This window comes from Rhipicephalus microplus, chromosome X (assembly GCF_043290135.1).
Source record: "Rhipicephalus microplus isolate Deutch F79 chromosome X, USDA_Rmic, whole genome shotgun sequence".
Lineage (NCBI taxonomy): Eukaryota > Metazoa > Arthropoda > Arachnida > Ixodida > Ixodidae > Rhipicephalus > Rhipicephalus microplus.
In genome coordinates, this window is record NC_134710.1 from 192595359 (window position 1) to 192608480 (window position 13122).

The 13122-nt window shown below is 44.9% G+C and overlaps 7 non-coding genes across 7 annotated transcripts; 3 read left to right on the forward strand and 4 right to left on the reverse strand.

The window, feature by feature from the left end:
* Positions 1 to 10279: 10279 nt before the first annotated feature.
* TRNAT-CGU (transfer RNA threonine (anticodon CGU)) lies at positions 10280 to 10352 on the reverse strand. Its single transcript has one exon. It is a non-coding gene; the product is annotated as a tRNA-Thr (tRNA).
* Positions 10353 to 10736: 384 nt separating this feature from the next.
* On the reverse strand, positions 10737 to 10809 carry TRNAT-CGU (transfer RNA threonine (anticodon CGU)). Its single transcript has one exon. It is a non-coding gene; the product is annotated as a tRNA-Thr (tRNA).
* Positions 10810 to 11193: 384 nt separating this feature from the next.
* TRNAT-CGU (transfer RNA threonine (anticodon CGU)) lies at positions 11194 to 11266 on the reverse strand. Its single transcript has one exon. It is a non-coding gene; the product is annotated as a tRNA-Thr (tRNA).
* Positions 11267 to 11650: 384 nt separating this feature from the next.
* TRNAT-CGU (transfer RNA threonine (anticodon CGU)) lies at positions 11651 to 11723 on the reverse strand. Its single transcript has one exon. It is a non-coding gene; the product is annotated as a tRNA-Thr (tRNA).
* A 148-nt stretch (positions 11724 to 11871) lies between these two features.
* TRNAT-CGU (transfer RNA threonine (anticodon CGU)) lies at positions 11872 to 11944 on the forward strand. Its single transcript has one exon. It is a non-coding gene; the product is annotated as a tRNA-Thr (tRNA).
* A 384-nt stretch (positions 11945 to 12328) lies between these two features.
* On the forward strand, positions 12329 to 12401 carry TRNAT-CGU (transfer RNA threonine (anticodon CGU)). Its single transcript has one exon. It is a non-coding gene; the product is annotated as a tRNA-Thr (tRNA).
* A 384-nt stretch (positions 12402 to 12785) lies between these two features.
* TRNAT-CGU (transfer RNA threonine (anticodon CGU)) lies at positions 12786 to 12858 on the forward strand. The gene has a single exon. It is a non-coding gene; the product is annotated as a tRNA-Thr (tRNA).
* The last annotated feature ends 264 nt before the right edge of the window (positions 12859 to 13122 follow it).

Genomic DNA, 13122 nt, shown 5'->3' on the forward strand with positions numbered 1-13122 from the left:
CTAAATGTTGCAGCTGTAGCGCATCCCATTGTGCCGCTGTTGATGATAACCGCAGCAAGCCAAGCAATATCTGCATGAAAAACAGCAGCGGGTTTGAGCACTGCATCTTGGTGTTGCTGCCGAGCCCACTGCCACACGGTCCTTGCGGAGCTTGCTTTATAGCTGTGATCCTCGATGCCGATAGATCTGCCGGTTCCAAGAATTGTAGTGTAGCGCCGCCCGGGACGCCATCACATGGCCGGTAGCGAAGCACGTCATGGGGCGGTAGTCCTTCGATCGTCGTGTTAGGCGCTAAATGTTGCAGCTGTAGCGCATCCCATTGTGCCGCTGTTGATGATAACCGCAGCAAGCCAAGCAATATCTGCATGAAAAACAGCAGCGGGTTTGAGCACTGCATCTTGGTGTTGCTGCCGAGCCCACTCCAAATAATAAATTGAAAGATCTACGAGACATTCCGCGAGTGATAAACAAGATGAATATTTACTGTTTGCTATGGTTAGCCTTTTGAATGCTGCGAACAAACGTTTATATATGTACGCTCCTAATTCAACAAGCTGCAGTCTAGCATTGCTCGCCACTACACGAATACGCCAATGAACCCTGCTTACACTACGTTTCGATAAAAGTGATGCCAGTCCTGCACCACGTGTGCGGGCGTTACGTGAGACAATTGGCAGCGCTTTTGAGTCATTGTTTCTGCCAAGCCCACGATATTCTCACAACTACTCAATTTGCGCATAGAACTCGATACAGCTTGGAAGACTTGGCTCAAAGTTCCACATAAGCAGCTGCCCACTTTCTGCTCCATATGACATGGATTCTCGCAATGCGTGTGATATGCGGTAGTTAGTATATGTGCTTTCGTGGCAAAATGACCTAATCCAACAAAATTCAGAGAGAAGGCCGGCTAAAGTTATACGGCTTCTAAGAAGCTGATTAATGATGCAGATGCGCGAACCCTTGGCAAAGAACCGAATGCGTGGTCTGACTCCTCCAAGAAGTAAAAGAAACAACGGCTCAAGAGATGTTTTCTCACGACAATATAGTTGCTGAAGATGAAAATGAAATAAAAATTGAAAATGAAATGAAAATGAAAAAAATGAAAATGAAATTCACTCCATAATCTAAGAATACCAATATAAGTGACCGACCCTATAGTGAAATATATCCTGCACCCTCAGGGATTCTTGTACGTCAGCACAACGCCTTAATGGCAAATAATGACTCCACCAAGCGTTTTCTAAGGCCAATATTGCATTCGATATTGCATTTTGATGTCGACACAACGTTTTGTAGTGCAATAGTCTAGCTGATAGTGTAACATGCACGGCTTTCGGGAGCAAGATCTGAATACGTGTGTATAGCAACGTCTTCATGATGTCTTCCTTACGACTACAATTATTTTTTCTCTTAGCTCCCCTTCCCCTGGCACTCTTCCACTTGCTTTTTATTGTCTTTTCCTGAATTTTTTTAGAATGATTCATTCCATTCACTTGAAAACACCATTCACACATCTTCACTAACATGCGCGCGTGCGTGCGTGTGTGTGTCAGTTCGTGTGTATATGTGTGTGTTTTTAACGTCATTAGATGCTGCAATGGCTTCCGAGTATCGATTGACATGTCGGTTCATTCACGAACCAACTAATTTTAGGGGCGAAACTCCTTATAGCGGCACCCGTTCGTCCCCCGTAGTATGTAACAAGTATAACATTTTGACCTCTAAAGTGGTGCCGGTGAGAGACTTCCGTGCGTTGTTGAACAATAAAAAATAGTGCTCAATGTACATGTCAATGGCTGCTAATGGGGAATGAGAGACAGGAGCATTCGGCTTTTAGTCACCGCGCAGGCTGCGATCCCCATTAGCAGCCATTGGCATGTACATTGAGCACTATCTGACAAGAAAGGGTTGCTACGTTATACTCGCTGGGTGTAACCTCTTTAGCTTTAGAAAGGTTTAGCGAGCGTTGAGCCGCAGTGCCATGAATTCAATGAACTTGTATATACCATGAATGAACTCGAGGTGGTTAAAAATGGGAAGTAGATACGAAGCGCAAGCCGTAAGAAAGTAAAAGCCGAATTCTCCGTCTCTCATTTCCCATTAGCAGCCATTGGCATGTACATCGAGCACTATCTGACTGAAAAAGTTTGCTACGTCATACTCGCTGGGCGTAACCTCCTTGGTTTTCGAAAGGTTTAGCGAGCGTTCGGCCGCAGTGCCATGAATACAGTGAACTAGTATATACCATGAACTCGAGGTGGTTACAGGTGGGAAGTGGGCCCGAAGCGCAAGCCGTAAGAAAGTGTGCGTGTGCCACCTCTCGTTTAGTCCTTGGAATGTCCGCTGGATGGGGGTGCTTCTATATGGGGAATATATGATGAAAAGATGCGAGATGGTGGTACTTAGAGTGTTGAATAGATGAACGAACGGACACGTAGACAGATGCATGGATGGACGCATGAACGGACGCAGGGCTGGCTGCATGGACGAACGCAGGGACGGACGCACGAACAGACGCACGCACGGACGGGCTGATGAACGCATGGACGGTCACACTGACGGACGCATGGACGGACGGACGCAAGAACTAATGGACGGACCAATTCTTCGCCCCACTCTCCATCATTCACTCCATGGATATGCTGCCATTTTTTAACGGAATTGAAGTCAGAGTGAGCGATCGTACAAAGTAATTGTATGCAAATACTATAGCAAGTTGCGCACCAGGGCCACAATGTCAAATATTACGGTGGCTTACAGCATTATTAAAGCTTTACACACAACATATTACTGTTACCTAAAAAAAATGTAACTATGTGGGGGAACTAAACTCGCTTCAAAATGATGAATTCTGAAAACAGGTGACGCCGCTTTTTTTACTTTTCGTTTGTTTCACACGCTGCCGGGAAGGGAGCATAAGAAGCTGTCGGGTGGGGTAGACGGCGTCATTTCGCAGCGAAATTTATCTCCCGTTTCGTGGCCACGATATTGAAGGGAGTTCGCTATGTTTCGAGGCACCTTGTTTCTCGCTTATTTGGGATTCACAAGTTGTTGCGCTACCCTCGCGTGTGCTAAGATGATTCTTTAGCAGGGGAGTGAGCGTTGGACGCGGGCAGTAATACCACCAACTATTACAAGGATATCAATCACAATAAGCTGCGTCAGCAAAAAGTCACACGCAAAAGATGTTTCTTTGCAATGCCAGCATTCTTCCTTTTATTCGAATGCAAAGCAATGCGCAAGCAATACGGGCAGTGAAACGCAGAATATGAAGCTCAGAACAATATCCTTGAGCCATAGAGTTTCCTAAAATTAACTAGAGGGGATTATGTCACTGCGATCGTTCAGTGACCATGGTAATGATGGGTAGTACACACATTTGCCTTGTCTTCGTACTTGCGGGCGGCGAATCGTACTCGCGGCTTCGTTTATTGCTGTGTTTCGGTTTTGTTTTGAAGCAAAGATTGAATGCTTTTGACCTTAGGGACCTGATTTGGAAACGTAAGTCTAAAAGAATAAGGTGGTGAAGTGCAACCACTGAACATTTGCTTATTTTTGTTTCGTGAGAAAACAGCTCCAAGCCACACGATCACACATGGAGCCAGCAGTAGAAAGATTAAAGAAATACGTGTGCTACATCATTCACCATGCTCGCTGAAGCGCCGTGCGTTGCAGCTCCCCTAGACACTAGCACCAGAGTTCCCTCTAATGTATATTAGGAAACTCTATACCTTGAGCCATAGCGCATAGATTCGTAATTGGTATGGCCTCGATTTTGTAAGTATGCTCACATACATAAATATACGTGCAAGAAGTGTGGATGGTGGATCAGCCGATGCCACAGCCCACACCTAGTGGTGCAGCGCACGTGTAACGCCAGACGTTGTGGGTAATCGCCGTCGTAGCTTGAGAATATATGGTGACGCACTGCTAAGCTCGTGATTTCCGGTTCAATTACCTTATATAGCGGCTACAGTTTGATACAGATGAAGTGCAAAAACACACGCGCTCTTATATTGAGGTTTTCGTTCAAAAAATCCCGGTGTGACAACTTATTTGTGGCTCCCTCAGCATGTCTCGTAATTATATTGTGGCTCTACAGCCCAAATATCTCAACATTTACCTTCAATTACTGATAGAAGTCTCGGCACCCAGCAGGGGCATACTGTTCTTTTCTTCACGTCAATTTTTTTTTGTCTCTTTAGATGATTCTTTGCACAGTTCAACTAAATTCTCTAACTTCTTTCACGCTTTCCCCAACTTCAATGTCCACTAGCTTCATACCGCTGCAACTAAAAAATAATCGAGCCCCTCAGTTCCCCTCCTAACGATGCATTAATTTTTCATTGAGATGATGGAAAGAGACATGCAATTGTGGAGGGCTTTGGTATTTGAGGGATTGTGTGTCTAAAAATCTCTCCTCACAACCCCGATAATTGTTAAGAGTTCTGTGGAGCTGGCTACGAAATTCTACTGTGATGTTGACAACTTCATAAATTCACAGTTAACGTTAACGATCTCTGTGATCACCAAATAAACCGGTTCGCGAGAGCGCTGAAAGCATTTTCTAAGCATGCAAGTCGATGCTTAGCTTCAAAACTCCTAATAGCACAATCAATTGTGCCTTTTCCACTAAACTGGCACACGTGTAGCAACTGTACCCCCCACTTGTTGTAGCTACTAACGACACCACGAACTTTGTTTGTGCAAGCCCAGATGAACAGCACGCCGGCTGTGCACTAATCCTCAGTAATGTTCAACCCGTAATGCGGGGCTGCGGGCTCGTGCTGTTCGGTAATATATTTAGATTACTGCGAAGCAGTGTGGCTCCAGCCGATCGTCGCTGCGTAAGAACGAGGACAGTTATATTGAGGTGACTGCCAAGTGGCAAGATGGCACTCTGTGACGCGAAAACACAAGTGTACAAGGCACGAGCTTTGTTATAAAAAACAAACACAACAATCGGTAGGCACTAACAGTGGGTGCTTACACATATTTATCCCATGTCTCGCCTGTTTGCGCAGTAAACCCGCAGGTTGTAGCAGCCGTAGTGCCAGTCACTGCTCCTTACGAAGCCCTTATCCAACGCATCCTAAAAGTAGCTGTGCGGCACTATCCGTTTCTACAGGCGTTGCTGTATATGAAGGTAGCATATACAGTAACTGTAGTGTAAACAACGATCTACCAGGAAATTAGTATGCTTTGTACGCACATCGTTTTATCATTCATTAGGTTTTCCGAGTACGCGATAAAATGAACAATGAGGCATTTTAGCATGTTAATAATGTTTACGATGTCATACAAACTTCTCTAGACAATTTTAACTAAAGCCAGAGCAAACGCATTCAGTGGTGCGCTACACGCGTGCAGACTAAATGCATGACCATTTCTCGCTCAAGGCCAATGCGCGTGATTTATGTTTAAGGAAATTATTCATATTAAAAAGCAAAGTAAGTTTTTATACCATCTTTAGACAGGAAAACACCTGAACGCAAACACTAGTGTCGTGAGCCATAAATACTGCGCAAGCAAGTCATTGTTCGATGCGAAAAGAAAAATAAGTGGTAGTCGGTCACTTATTAGAAGTCGCGGAGAAGCTGCAGAAACACAAAAATGTCCCTGGTGATTCGTTTCTTGAGCAGCGCCTTGTGGGCTTCGCACAATAAAAGCGCATCGAAAATGAATAAACATGAAGACGATTTAAATAGGCCTTCCATATTTCTCAGTATAAGATTTATGCGCTGATTCCACATGATCGTACGATCGATGGTAACTAGCAAGCTCGAATAATCACCCTCGTAGAATGTCACAAAGTCATGGTTTTTCTTCAAAATAGAAAAAAGGTAGTAGACTATGCCGTGCCCTGTTTAGTATTCCGCACCAGAGCAGCTTTTGTTACTTTTTTCTAGGAAAGTATGATCCGACCACGATCACAGCTGAAGGAGCAGGTCAAATAAGGCCACAGCTCGAACAAGCTAAATTGAAGCAAGTTCTGCTTGACTGGCGTGTTCTGATGCTGTCTATATGCGCAAAGAGGTGGCAAGTAACATAAACTGAACGGCGCTCAGTCTCTCGTGTTCGCGTGCCAAGAAAACAAAGAAAAAATCAGACGAAAAAGAATGTGGGTCTGGGGTTCATTCATGTGTGTGTGTGTGCTGCTGCTGAAAAAAAAACATGAATGAAAGAAAACCGATGTGACCTTCACAGAGTGCGTTGCTGCCGTCCAAAACAGCTGTAGTTGCTCATTTCAAGCTTACACTTACTTTTAGTCGACAGAGTCAACAAACCGACGGGAATCGAAAAATAACGTTCGCCGCTAAAGACGGGCGTAGGGCATGCTAGGTGGAGAAATGGAAGGCGTGCGTGCTTTCCCAAGTGAGTGACACAGGTGCGCAACGAGGGGTAATCGATCGGTCACCACGCAGTTACCGTCAATCGGCGACTACCAAATGTAAACAATTTGCGAAAGGCACTGTGAATGTTGTCTGCGATGCGCACCGAATATATCGTGCATACGCGCGAGAGACGCCAGTTACGGCAAGAAAATACTTGACCGCGAAGCTGCCGCTTTCTTTTCGTGAACTCTCGCAAGGGCAGGCATTCAGTAAGTGAAACGCCCGCTTCCTGATCAGATGCCATCTGCACGCTTCGGAAAGGTCATGTGAACGCATATGGCCTTTCAAAGCTGTTGCAGGGCTCACAAGAAGAGGTGTTATTGTCGTTCTAAGTATACGCGTCCACGGCGAAGTTCTCTCTAATTATGATTACCGGTTCGCAGTAGTTGACGCAAGTGCGAATCAGGCTATTATTGACGTCACGACGACATTGGCTGGCCGGCGCATCCGAAAAACAGGCTGAAAAGGAAGAGTGTGTTTTCGTTTTGCCCTCTCCTATCCTCCGTTTTTTTTCTTTCGCTGTTCCGCGAGTGAGTGTAAAGATGCGCAGTGTTGCACCACACTTCAGAAATCATAGCGCGCTAAACGAACGCGGGACAAAATGAAGACTGGTGCTTTGTGGTTTCTGAAGTAGGATGGACTACCGACACGACCAAATGTCTTCCTTTCTAGAAATACAAAATAAATCGCGCAGCCCAAGTAGACAGTACATGAAAAAAGGTACATAAGGGTGACAGTGTGAAAATAACGCGCGGCCACGGACAGGAAACAGACGGTAGAAGCGCTGACGTACAAATGAAGTTTTATTGATAATGAAGATCTCATGGAAAGGAGAGTGAAGAGCAAAAAAAATTGGCCCCATATCTGCATGTTTCACTGCAAATATCGTCGAAAGACGATAGTATTGCGTATGGAGAGAGTGAAGAAAACATGTATTTAATGTTCTGCGCAAGAAAAATTGGAGGACCCTTAAGCTTCTTCTTTAAGAGTTGAACGCGATAGCGAAATTCGGCCCTATTGCGCCCTTTGACCGCTGAGTGCATACTTATTAATATATTTGTTACAAACACACGTACACACAAACACATATACAGTCACACACACACACAAACGCGCATGCGTGCAAGCACGATGTATCTATAGTAATGCAGTGACTGTGCAGTGTGGCCACTTCTCTCTGCCATAAATAGTGCCCCAATGCCTCACAGATGACAGCGCATTGTCTAGCATTTGCTGTTTTTTTTATTAACGCAACACCTCCTCTACGCAGTGTGGCAGCTTGGGCTAGTTAGTATGGCATGACGAGCGCTCGTGTCTTTCGTGTCCTTGTCTCTGTGTCGTCATTTTGTTCTCGCGCTATAACTATCGTCACTCCTCTACGCCTCCGGATATGCATGGTAGGTTTCCCGCTTGATGGACATAGTTGTCCATTGTTATAGCTGTTTGAAAGTTCCCGGTTGTTTTTAGTGGCGATGGGTGCACTATCCCGGCCTTTTTCGACGTAGTTTGATGGCTCCCCAAATGCACCAACAAATCACCGAATGGGCTCGTTTTATTCTTGACACCTGTCGCACGAAATGCGTTAAGGAGACTTTTTCGACGACATAATATTTATGTAGTGTTTTTTCTTGAAGCAGCTGTAACCAACATCATGGTTCTGTGGTAGCGCATCTGCTTGCCACGCGGCCCCGCCGCGGTGGTCTAGTTGCTAAGGTACTCGGCTGCTGACCCGCAGGTTGCGGCATCGATTCCCGGCCACGGCGGCTGCATTTTCGATGGAGGTGGAAATGTAGGCTCATGTGCTCAGATTTGGGTGCACGTTAAAAAAGCCAAAGTGGTCAAAATTTCCGGAGCCTTTCCCTATGGCGTATGTCATAATCATGTAGTGGTTTTGGGAAGTTGAACACCACATATCAATCAATGCTTGCCATTCGAACAGCCCGGGCTGAATCCTGAGTGAGACCTAAAGAATTTATTTTTTATTTTATTTGCTTTTCCCCGATTTTCCGCTCACGGATGATTTTTCGCTCACCACCAACGGTGGCGACACTCACGGCGGGATTTCGGTGACACGAGCTCTCTAACGCTATCGTGTTGAGATCGGTGAATGGTATTTTGGAGGCGCTGCGTTAGAGTGTCTCGATGCGGGCAGCGCAGGCGACAGAGCGCATCGAGGCACGTCACACGTGAGACATGCGTGCTATCTGGCAGTTATCTTGGAAAACGAAGTGCGCAGCGTGCGCGCCCGTCTCGAAGGCGATAAAGTGTAGAACGCGAAGCGAGGGGTAGGTGCCACTACCATGTCGTCTTAGCAAAGCGTTGGAAACACTTGCTTTTCCGTGCAAGCGTTGCATTGTCAGCGCACCGTGATAAACGCTACGGTCTTTAAAATTACCTACGCATGCTTTTTCTGGTATAAAGAGATCCATGCAGAACATTGGCGTGTTGTTATTGTGCCTAATATATGTGCGATAATTGCTTTTAAATCAACAAATGCACTAGTATGAACTCTGAAACTTAAGAAATATTTGTGGGCGCTGCGGATGGGGTTCGATTTTGGTCATTTCGGGTATTGTTATGACGGACAGACAGACAAGTCCACTGACAGACAGACGGACAGACTATAATTTTGCATCAAAAGTTCCCAAGAAACAATACCGCTTTAAGAACACTATCTTGCGTGAGTACATGGCGCAGCGGTACGCGTTATACGTGTGCAAGACGGGCAGATGCCTAAACTAACGCATACGGGAACACGCAAATAACGTTCGTAACAGCAAAGGCAGATTCCTGGGCGTTACACGTGAGCCAGTGTGCGTGAACTCAGCAGTTCGGAAAGAGAGCAGTTCTGGATATGATTAAAGAAGAGCATGTGCGCATCGTCTGTGAGGCTGCTCAGATGGCACGTGGCAGGAGCACGTGCGTAAGCATGGTCCTCAGTTGCACTGTCAGACAGAGAGCACTGCTTTTTGGGATGTGAGGGTCGGTGCAGCAGGCCGTGGTGATTGTTTATATTTTAAATGCGGAGCACTTTTCAGTCACATGATGTCGCGCTTTGGTGTCGGCGGTGGCACCATTTACACCCTTACACTGCATGATCGCGTCTTGCGTATAGTGCCACATGCTCACGTCTCGTGCCGGCCAAGGAAGACACCCGCAAAACTGTTGCTCCCCTCCTCCTCTCTCACCTCGCAAGGATGACGCAGGCAACGTCTGCTACTAAAAAGAAAAAAAATCACAGCATATCCACAGATTGAGGATGAGTTGGGCGAAGCGACCCAGCATCCTTCCGCCCGTGTGTCTGTCCGTCCATGCATGCATCCATGCGTCCGATCGCTGTCGAGAATGCAGACGGCGCGCGGGTAACACTGACGAGACGCGGAGAAGAAAGCCGAGCGCAAGCATCTTCAACACACCCACCGCTCTGCTTCGTCCATGTCTCACCAATGATCCACCATGTACGGTGATTATCCAGATTATAGAGAGGCAACCGTTGTCCGCGTACATAGACTGCTCCTGTAGCAACCAACTGGCGAGTAGTGGTACAGCGCCATCTAGAATATCCTCACTCAACTGCCGTTTGTATGTTCTTCAGAGACACTGCCGTCTATTACACTGTACGGGAGATACTGCCTTCTTTTCTTTCTCGTCTCTTCTTCTCTCGGTTACACGAGACGCATGACAAGATTAAACTAAGAGTAGCTTCACCCCTAAAACGATCGCTCGCGCTGCGCAACCCTTTACTGGCCACCCCGTATATATATATATATATATACAATATTATTGAGATATAACAGACAGTAATGCCAAGGAATGTACAGGGGAAGTTATTAAGATCAATGGAATGTAAATAAGAAGAAAGAAAAGTGGATGAAAAAATTACCAACTGTGAGCAGGAATCGAACCTACGACCTTCGAATTACGCGTTCGATGCTCTAACCACTGAGCTATCACAGCGGCCCTCCCTCCATCCACTTTTTTGGGTTTATCTGTGAATTTAGAAGTAGGAGCGACAGTCAGCGCCATCTATAAGCCAAACAACGAGTGTGAAAACACTCTTATGCGCATGTTTGGCGTCACGTAGCACGTGAACTTATTATGAGCGGGCAGCTGATTAATTGTCCCTCTTATACAACCTAAACACACCAAGTCTGCCAGTACGAGACCCTCGTTCAATGAAATAAGGGAAAGAAGTGTATACCTAAGGGCTCGTTTTTCCGTGTTTTTTAACACAATATTATTGAGATATAACAGACAGTAATGCCAAGGAATGTACAGGGGAAGTTATTAAGATCAATGGAATGTAAATAAGAAGAAAGAAAAGTGGATGAAAAAATTACCAACTGTGAGCAGGAATCGAACCTACGACCTTCGAATTACGCGTTCGATGCTCTAACCACTGAGCTATCACAGCGGCCCTCCCTCCATCCACTTTTTTGGGTTTATCTGTGAATTTAGAAGTAGGAGCGACAGTCAGCGCCATCTATAAGCCAAACAACGAGTGTGAAAACACTCTTATGCGCATGTTTGGCGTCACGTAGCACGTGAACTTATTATGAGCGGGCAGCTGATTAATTGTCCCTCTTATACAACCTAAACACACCAAGTCTGCCAGTACGAGACCCTCGTTCAATGAAATAAGGGAAAGAAGTGTATACCTAAGGGCTCGTTTTTCCGTGTTTTTTAACACAATATTATTGAGATATAACAGACAGTAATGCCAAGGAATGTACAGGGGAAGTTATTAAGATCAATGGAATGTAAATAAGAAGAAAGAAAAGTGGATGAAAAAATTACCAACTGTGAGCAGGAATCGAACCTACGACCTTCGAATTACGCGTTCGATGCTCTAACCACTGAGCTATCACAGCGGCCCTCCCTCCATCCACTTTTTTGGGTTTATCTGTGAATTTAGAAGTAGGAGCGACAGTCAGCGCCATCTATAAGCCAAACAACGAGTGTGAAAACACTCTTATGCGCATGTTTGGCGTCACGTAGCACGTGAACTTATTATGAGCGGGCAGCTGATTAATTGTCCCTCTTATACAACCTAAACACACCAAGTCTGCCAGTACGAGACCCTCGTTCAATGAAATAAGGGAAAGAAGTGTATACCTAAGGGCTCGTTTTTCCGTGTTTTTTAACACAATATTATTGAGATATAACAGACAGTAATGCCAAGGAATGTACAGGGGAAGTTATTAAGATCAATGGAATGTAAATAAGAAGAAAGAAAAGTGGATGAAAAAATTACCAACTGTGAGCAGGAATCGAACCTACGACCTTCGAATTACGCGTTCGATGCTCTAACCACTGAGCTATCACAGCGGCCCTCCCTCCATCCACTTTTTTGGGTTTATCTGTGAATTTAGAAGTAGGAGCGACAGTCAGCGCCATCTATAAGCCAAACAACGAGTGTGAAACTTCTACTTCTAAATTCACAGATAAACCCAAAAAAGTGGATGGAGGGAGGGCCGCTGTGATAGCTCAGTGGTTAGAGCATCGAACGCGTAATTCGAAGGTCGTAGGTTCGATTCCTGCTCACAGTTGGTAATTTTTTCATCCACTTTTCTTTCTTCTTATTTACATTCCATTGATCTTAATAACTTCCCCTGTACATTCCTTGGCATTACTGTCTGTTATATCTCAATAATATTGTGTTAAAAAACACGGAAAAACGAGCCCTTAGGTATACACTTCTTTCCCTTATTTCATTGAACGAGGGTCTCGTACTGGCAGACTTGGTGTGTTTAGGTTGTATAAGAGGGACAATTAATCAGCTGCCCGCTCATAATAAGTTCACGTGCTACGTGACGCCAAACATGCGCATAAGAGTGTTTTCACACTCGTTGTTTGGCTTATAGATGGCGCTGACTGTCGCTCCTACTTCTAAATTCACAGATAAACCCAAAAAAGTGGATGGAGGGAGGGCCGCTGTGATAGCTCAGTGGTTAGAGCATCGAACGCGTAATTCGAAGGTCGTAGGTTCGATTCCTGCTCACAGTTGGTAATTTTTTCATCCACTTTTCTTTCTTCTTATTTACATTCCATTGATCTTAATAACTTCCCCTGTACATTCCTTGGCATTACTGTCTGTTATATCTCAATAATATTGTGTTAAAAAACACGGAAAAACGAGCCCTTAGGTATACACTTCTTTCCCTTATTTCATTGAACGAGGGTCTCGTACTGGCAGACTTGGTGTGTTTAGGTTGTATAAGAGGGACAATTAATCAGCTGCCCGCTCATAATAAGTTCACGTGCTACGTGACGCCAAACATGCGCATAAGAGTGTTTTCACACTCGTTGTTTGGCTTATAGATGGCGCTGACTGTCGCTCCTACTTCTAAATTCACAGATAAACCCAAAAAAGTGGATGGAGGGAGGGCCGCTGTGATAGCTCAGTGGTTAGAGCATCGAACGCGTAATTCGAAGGTCGTAGGTTCGATTCCTGCTCACAGTTGGTAATTTTTTCATCCACTTTTCTTTCTTCTTATTTACATTCCATTGATCTTAATAACTTCCCCTGTACATTCCTTGGCATTACTGTCTGTTATATCTCAATAATATTGTGTTAAAAAACACGGAAAAACGAGCCCTTAGGTATACACTTCTTTCCCTTATATATATATATATATATATATATATATATATATATATATATATATATATATAGATTTCAAGTTACGAACTCAGTCAAGGGCGTCCATACTTCGCTTTCGCTTGA